At 38.2% G+C, this 8,205-nt stretch overlaps 1 pseudogene; it reads left to right on the forward strand.

Annotated features, from left to right (window-relative positions):
- The first annotated feature begins 3,745 nt into the window (after positions 1 to 3,745).
- Positions 3,746 to 4,664, forward strand: LOC125363112 (annotated as a pseudogene).
- The last annotated feature ends 3,541 nt before the right edge of the window (positions 4,665 to 8,205 follow it).

Below are 8,205 nucleotides of genomic sequence, written 5' to 3' on the forward strand. Positions count from 1 at the left end.
GTATACTAAGATTGAGACTGAAAATTTCTGGGTAGAGTTTATTGGTGGGTTTCATTTCTTTGAATTCCTTGAACTTTTGCTCTGGGGCAGGATCTGGTCCAGGCCTTTCCTCTAGCTTCTGGTAGTTCTCTGGCTTGTGGTGATATAGTTCTAACCTTCATGTAAGGGTCTGGGCATAATTTACCCCATTACAGGACAACAGTCATATATTGGAATAGAATACTACCCTGCTTCTGCATGGCCTCCTCTTACCTACAACTGTAACAGCCCTTTTTCCAAGCAAAGTCACATTCTGAGATACAAATGGATCTTGAGGGGACATAGTTCAATTCATAACTGTGTGTGAATTAGGGTGAGAGGTATTATATTTTATGCAACCATACATTTAAATGTTACAGCTCTTCAAGGTCCTCTGCCACCTATCCTGTTGGGGGTAGGGGAAGTTTCCCATGACATGTCTTTCCTGTGATATGTTGTCTCTGTGCTACATCTTGCCCATGCTCTGTCTTCCTTGTAGCATATTTTCCCCATGGTATATCTTGCTCCTGACCTATCTTCTCTGTGGTGTATCTTCCCCATGGCCTCCTACCATGTTGCTGGATCCTTCTCACTTTCTTTTTTTGTTCCTCCCTAGCCAATTCCCATCATTACTGTGCATTTCTGATAGAAAATGGTTTAACGATTTTCTTCCTGTAAACCATCAAGACTTGGCCTCAAGGGCCCCTTAATAACTAAAAAGTCCATTAGAAATGTTTCAACAAAGACAGTTCTTGGATTGAAGAGAGATTTGGTGGTTAGATTTGACAGTAGCATTTTGCTTTTCTCCCTTTATCAGTAAGTAAAATGATATTGCTTATCAATCTAAATGTTTTGTGACTAGTTTCTATTTCTGGGTGCATATAAGACATAAGGCTTCCTATATAAATATAGATAAAGCCTAGAAATAGTAGCAAGTCAGGCTGTGCCACATAGGCTGAGCTAATCACATCTCCTTATACTAAAAGGCACTGATTTCTGCCAGGGAAGAGGATAGCTTTAGAACCTTCTACAGACTAGATTCAGGTTGTCATTATGAGCTCATTAGAGTTGACATGAGGGACGAAACCAATTTGCCACACTTTCCTAGAACTTTGAAGGAGTGGTGATTACTTCTATTTCTGATTATGCATAGTTATTACGTTTTGGAACTGAGTAGAATGTTGAGAATGTGATTTCTTTATCAGTCAGAGTAGGCGGGGTTTTGCTGTGGTGACAAATGATCCCCAAATCTTGGTAACCAGTATTAGAAGAAATTATTTGTCATGACACTTGTCCTTTCCGGATGAGCTAAAGCTCTGCTCTGTGTTACTTTCACTCAGGCTGACAGAGCAGCCTCTCCCTGTGATGCTGCTAGTTTTATGACACATCAGTCCTGGCTCCTAAAGCTTCTGCTTTTCAATGACCCACGTCACTTTGCTCACATTTTACTGGCCCAGCATCCTATCTAGGAGGTGGTAAAGATAATTCTCCTACAGGGAGGAGCAGCAGCATTCATCCAGTCCACATTACATCCACACTTCCTTTTCATTATTGTTCTTCAGTAGTGGAATGAAGAAAAGAAAAATGAAAACCTTTTCTATTTATCAATGGTTAATGATGTCTCTTTACTCCTCTTAATATACCTGGCAGAATTCTTATTATGAGGCTAAAAAAATAGAAACACATATTTGATGGGTTTAACATCAGAACCTTTGTTCTTCAATGTCTTTTCTAAAGCAGGGACATAATTAGGTTTAGCAGAAAGCTGCTTAATGGTCAAAATGGGGTGCATGAATACAGACTAAGATGGTCTGGTGGCTAAATCCTGACCCTAATTATCTAACACACCCATTGATTTTGTTTGCCTTCACAGAAAAGGAAGATAAAGCTAACAGTATTAGCCTAAAAACATGTGTCCCTTTTAAGCTTTTTACATTCGGTAAATTTGATAAGAAATAATCTTTTCATTTTGAAATGTATCAAAACAGGTATTTTTGAAAAGATCACATGCTGTTCTAATTATTCTCTTTGTTCTGCCAGTGTAAGAGTTTCAACATATGATATACAGAGTAGAGTTGCCGAGTGCCATTTGGGAAAACTCTGCTTACAAGATCATTAATAGATATTATACTAAAAAATGATTTAGTAGTTAAAGGGCTCAAGGTGCTCAAGTGCTTAGTGAAACACTTTGATGCAATAAGAGTCTGAAGCTTTAAAATGCATATTTTGTGCATGAGACATTGTAAGGTAATATTCTTCAGAATACACTTTAGAAAATGCTCGTTCACAGCTTTTAAACTCTTTTTTTGTTTTTGCTAGTCCTGGGGCTTGAACTCAGGGCCTGAGCACTGTCTCTGGCTTCTTTTTGCTCAAGGCACTCTACCACTTGAGCCACAGCTCTACTTCCATATGGTTAATTGGAGATAAGAGTCTGATGGACTTTTCTGCCAGGGCTGGCTTTGAATGGCAATTCCTAGATCTCAGTTCCCTGAGTTGCTAAGATTACATGCATGAACCACCACTGCCCAGCTCACTATAACTTTTTCTTTTTTGGTGCCAGTCCTGGGGCTTGAACTCAGAGCCTGGGCACTATCCCTGAGCTCCATTTTGTTCAAGGCTAGCATTCTACCACTTGAGCTACGGTGCCACTTCTGGCTTTTTCTGTGATTAATTGGAGATGAGTTTCACAGACTTTCCCACCCAGGCTGACTTTAAACTAAATCCTCAGGGGCTGGGAATATGGCCTACCGGCAAGAGTGCTTGCCTCGTATACATGGAGCCCTACGTTCGATTCTCTAGCACCACATATGTAGAAAATGGCCAGAAGTGGTGCTGTGGCCCAAGTGGCAGAGTGCTATCCTTGAGCAAAAAGAAGCCAGGGACAGTGCTCAGGCCCTGAGTCCAAGGCCCAGGACTGGCCAAAAAAAAAAAGTTAAACTAGGATCCTCAGATCTCAGCCTCCTGAATAGCTAGGATTATAAGCATGAGCCACCAGTGCCAGCAGACACTGTAAGTTTTAATTCACTTTTCTGTATATCCATGATACTGTGAGTTTCTTGAGATAAATGTCCTACAAACTCGTGGTCTGATAGAAAATATTCCAAAATGTTTATTGAATTAATGTGCAATAATACTATAGAACACTGAAGAAATAAAATTTGCAAATTATAGGTAATACTAAAAGTAATGTAAAGAACCTATTATGAATTACAGTATATTAAAATTAAAATTGAATCACAATGATCCTTCCATCACCATTTTATATAGGGTATATTAATAATAATTAATCTTGAAATTTAGTCTACACATTACAGACTATCATAAAGGCTGTAATAGATATCTCTCAGGCACCTTAATATAATTTTGCCAGATGGGAGCATATTTGAGATTATAATTATGTGCAGAGAAGTTAGTGCTGGGCAGCGAAGAAGTAGAGATAATGAGGATGATAATGAGGATGATAAACTTTAATATCTAATGCTGAGCCTTGACTTTATGCTCTTCATGAGCTAAGTCATTTAATTCTCACAATGGCACCATGAGGATGATCTTATTGTCATCTCCATTTGCAGATGAAACTAAGGCTTCTAAAGCTTAAGTCTCTCTTGGCCACCGTTACACTCACCGTTGTACCTCAGGTACCTGGTATGTAAGGCTTGCTATTGTTTGGATGTGGTTTGTCACTCTTGTGTTAGAAGTTTGGTCTCGAATCGCGAGATCACTTTCTTAAGATGGCGGCTGCTAAAGACGGTGGTGTGGTAGAAGAAGTGACTTCAGGGTCCGGACGACGGCTTCACTTGGGGATTCCTGAAGCTGTGTTTGTAAAGATGTAGATTCCTTCATGAAACAGCCTGGGAACGAGACTGCAGACACAGTACTAAAGAAGCTGGATGAACAATATCAGAAATATAAATTTATGGAACTCAACCTTGCTCAAAAGAAAAGGAGATTGAAAAGTCAGATTCCTGAAATAAAGCAGACTTTAGAAATTCTAAAATACATGCAGAAGAAAAAAGAGTCCCCGGATTCAATGGAGACCAGACTTTTATTGGCAGATAACCTGTACTGCAAAGCTTCGGTTCCTCCTACTGATAAAGTGTGTCTGTGGTTGGGGGCTAATGTAATGCTTGAATATGATATTGATGAAGCTCAGGCATTGTTGGAAAAGAATTTATCTACTGCTACAAAGAATCTTGATTCTCTTGAGGAAGATCTTGACTTTCTTCGAGATCAATTTACTACTACTGAAGTCAATATGGCCAGGGTTTATAATTGGGATGTAAAAAGAAGAAACAAAGATGATTCTACCAAGAGCAAAGCATAATGCTGACAACGAAAAATTATGCTATGGAAGGCTGAATGCTGGGCACTAGCAGTGTACTTTTTCTTTATTAATTGATGTTACTCTCATTTTATATGGTTAACTATTTTAGAGTTAGGAACTACAGTTTCATTATTTGTAAACTTGTTTTTCTTTAATACTTACAGGACATTATGTTACTCCCTGTTGTGTTGTCAATTCTATAAATGGGGTTTCATGAGTTACTACCTAACTAATAACTACTATTGTTCTGTACTATTGAGACAACACTTTTAACCCCAAATAGGTGCATAATGTCTTTGTGATGCCAATACAAAGGAGATCTTGGCCAATCAAAGATAATATTACACATTTGAAATGCATAGCTGAATCTGTATTTTTTAAGAAACAGTTCTCCAAATCATCTTGAACAGGAATATTTGGATAAATGTAAATCTGAAATGGTTGAAAAGAGTTGTGAGCTTTTTCATTCATAAAACTGCATAGGAAAAAAAAAGCTGTAGAAAGCCAATGATTAATACTGTGGCAAAAGTATTGGATGATATCAAACCCTGGTAAAAATACAAATGTGTTATTCCCTCTCCATGTAATAAAAATATACTAGTACAATATTTTTGTACTTGTATTTCCTGTTATTAAAGCAATGGTATTGAAAAAAAAAAAAAAAAGAAGTTTGGTCTCCAGTGTGGTGATGTGAGAGGTGAAGGAACCTTTAAGAGGTGGAGCCTAGTAGAAGGCATTTTTAGGTCATTGGGAAGCACACTCTCAGAAAGGACTAACTGTAGTTCTGATGAGACCTCTCCCTTGAGAGTGGGTTGTCATAAAAAGAGAAATCCTAGCCTCCGAATCTCTCTGGCTTCTGTTTCACCATGTGAACTGTCTTTCTTGCATATGTTCTCAGATGATGCCATCCATCATGTTGTGATGCAGCCCACGGTGCCCTTACCTGAGTCCAAGCAGGAGGTGCTGCCCTGTCTCAACTTTCGGCCTCCAAAACTGGGAGCTGAAGAAATCTCTTTTCTCAAAACTCAGCTTCTGGTAGTTAGGTCTAATAATAGAAAATGACTATACTGAGTTTATGTTTAATCTCTTTAAGGTTCTTAACTTTATTCTACTGTAGAGGAGATACACCCTTCTTTTAGCTTGCCCCATATCTGTATTTTCTTATCGTTTGGAAAATTCCCTTTCATCTGATCTGGATAGGAGACAGCTGCTTTGCCTGCAGAAAGTACAGATATTCACTTCCCAGCTCCCTTGTATTTTGGTCTGGACATATCGAAGTTCGCCAGTCAGGTATACTCTCCAAAGAGTCATTGCAGCAAGATCATGTGAATTCAAAACCACCAGGTGTAGCAGGGCTAGAGATGCTGGGTCATAAGCTACAGTTTCAGAGCTTGGCAGTGGCAACAGACCCAACATTACCTTGGGTGTTTTTGGTGAGGTATATTTTAAGATTGCTTATATAGATTTGTCAGCAGTTATATGAAGTACTACACTAGGACTTAATACAGTCGTTGTCATAGTTATCCCAGCTTTCTTTCTTAAAAGACCCAAGTTGTATTGAGATAATTGAATGCACATATGATTGTACAATTTGCAAATGCCCATTATGTCGCTGTTGTAGTCAAGGTCATCTATGTATCCAACCATCTCATAAAGCTTTCCCAGGGTCAGCTTTGGGTATGTGTGGTAAGAATGCTTGACTCTTACATTTTCAGGTGCATATTACTAGTGGTTAGCTTCATTGCTACAATAAAATACTAGCTTACACATATATAAGTTTTTAGTTCTTTTCTCTGCAAATATATTACATACCGGAGCCAAATTAGGGATTAGAAAACATTATGATTTAAGTTAGACAGAGCTTCAATACTGTGTCTAAATTGCACAGAGACATAATTCAAGCCCATATAGTCTGTCTCGGGACTTCATACCTTCAGTGACTTTCTACCTTTAGAATCCTTTCTTTTGATGCCACCTTCCTCTTAGGTGCATGTATTATCATCAAGGATTGGTTTTGTTTTCCTAAATGGTTTTCCAAGGAGAGCTTGCAGTTGTGTTATGTTGAACCAGGCCTCTTTGTGGAGAGTGACTTTTTTTTTTTTTTTGTATCCACATATGAAGAACTGATTTTCAGAATATAAATTCCTTCCTCACAGAACTTTCTTAGGCACTGTTCTGTCTTCTAGAATAGATGAATTTGTGGTGAAGTCTAAAGGCCACCTGATTTCTCTCTTCTGTGTAAGTTTTTGCCTTTTGCTTTGGGTATGCTTTTACTTTTTTTCTAAATTGGTTCTTTTTCCTTCATTTGATTTTATCTTGGTTTGGTTATTTTATCTCAGTGTTTCCTGAAATATTATGTTATCTTTGTCCCGAAACTGAAGTCTTTATTTTGGGATAGTTTTTTCTGTAACTTTTTTGAAAAACTTCTTTAAAAAAAAAATTGCAGTATTTATTTTGAGGAAAATGTATCTGAAAAACACATTATACTTAATTTTTTTAAGTACAATGATTATATAATTGGGATCCAAAACAACAATTATTTATTAATCATTGTTGCTGTTGGTTGTTGGGCTTGAACTCAATACCTGGGTGTTATTTCTGAGTTTCTTTTGCTAAAGGCTAGCACAGTACCATTTTGAGCCACAACTCCACTTCTGGTTTTCTGGTGGCCTGTTGGTGATACAGGCTCACATTTCATATTATTGTTACATCTTCTTTTTTTTCCTTATTTATTGTCAAAATGATGTACAGAGAGGTTAGTTTCATACATTAGGCCTTGGGTACATTTCTTGTACTGTTTGTTACCTCCTCCCTCATTCCCCCCTTTCCTTTCCCCCTTTCCCTCTCCTCCCATGAGTTGTTCAGTTGGTTTACACCAAATGGTTTTGCAAGTATTGCTTTTGTAGTCATTTGTCTTTTTATCGTTTGTCTCTCGATTTTGATATTCCCTTTCCCTTTCCTAGTTCTAATACCAGTATATACTGTTTCCAGTGTACTCAGATAAGATACAGTGATAGTGTGGGTACAACCACAGGAAGGGGATACAAGAGGATCAATAAGAAAAGAAGCTACGTTTCACATGGCATGTTGAAAGTAATTATAACAGTGATATAACAGTCGTTTCCACAACATGGAGTTCGTTTCACTTAGCATCATCTTATGCACCTTATGAGTACATAAGGGCATTGTTATTAGGCTCTTGTGATCCTCTGCGCTGGCTAGCCTAAACTTGTGCTAATTATTCCCTATGAGGGAAACCATAGAGTCCATGTTTCTTTGGGTCTGACTCACTTCACTTAGCATAATTTTTTCCAAGTTCTTCCGTTTCCATATGAATGAGGCAATATCATTCTTTCTGATAGAGGCATAAAATTCCATTGTGTATATGTACCACATTTTCCTGATCCATTCGTCTACTGAGGGGCATCTGGGTTGGTTCCAAATTCTAGCTATGACAAATTGTGCTGCGATGAACATTGTTGTGCTGGTGGCTTTAATGTGTTCTTATTTGTAGTCTTTTGGGTAGATGCCCAAAAGTGGGGCTGCTGGGTCATAGGGGAGCTCTATGTTTAGCCTTCTGAGGAATCTCCATAATGCTTTCCAGAGTGGCTGAACCAGTTTACATTCCCACCAACAATGAAGTAGGGTTCCCTTTTGGCCACATCCCCTCCAACATTTGTTATTGTTAGTTTTCTTGATAAAGGATATTCTTACTGGGGTGAGGTGGAATCTCAATGTTGCTTTGATTTGCATTTCTTTTATGGCCAGTGATGTAGAGCACTTTTTCATATGTCTCTTGGCCATTCTCACTTCCTCATCAGAGAAGTCTCTTTTTAAGTCTTTAGCCTACTTTTTGAGGGGGC

The sequence above is a fragment of the Perognathus longimembris genome, chromosome 14, assembly GCF_023159225.1.
Source record: "Perognathus longimembris pacificus isolate PPM17 chromosome 14, ASM2315922v1, whole genome shotgun sequence".
NCBI classification, from domain to species: domain Eukaryota; kingdom Metazoa; phylum Chordata; class Mammalia; order Rodentia; family Heteromyidae; genus Perognathus; species Perognathus longimembris.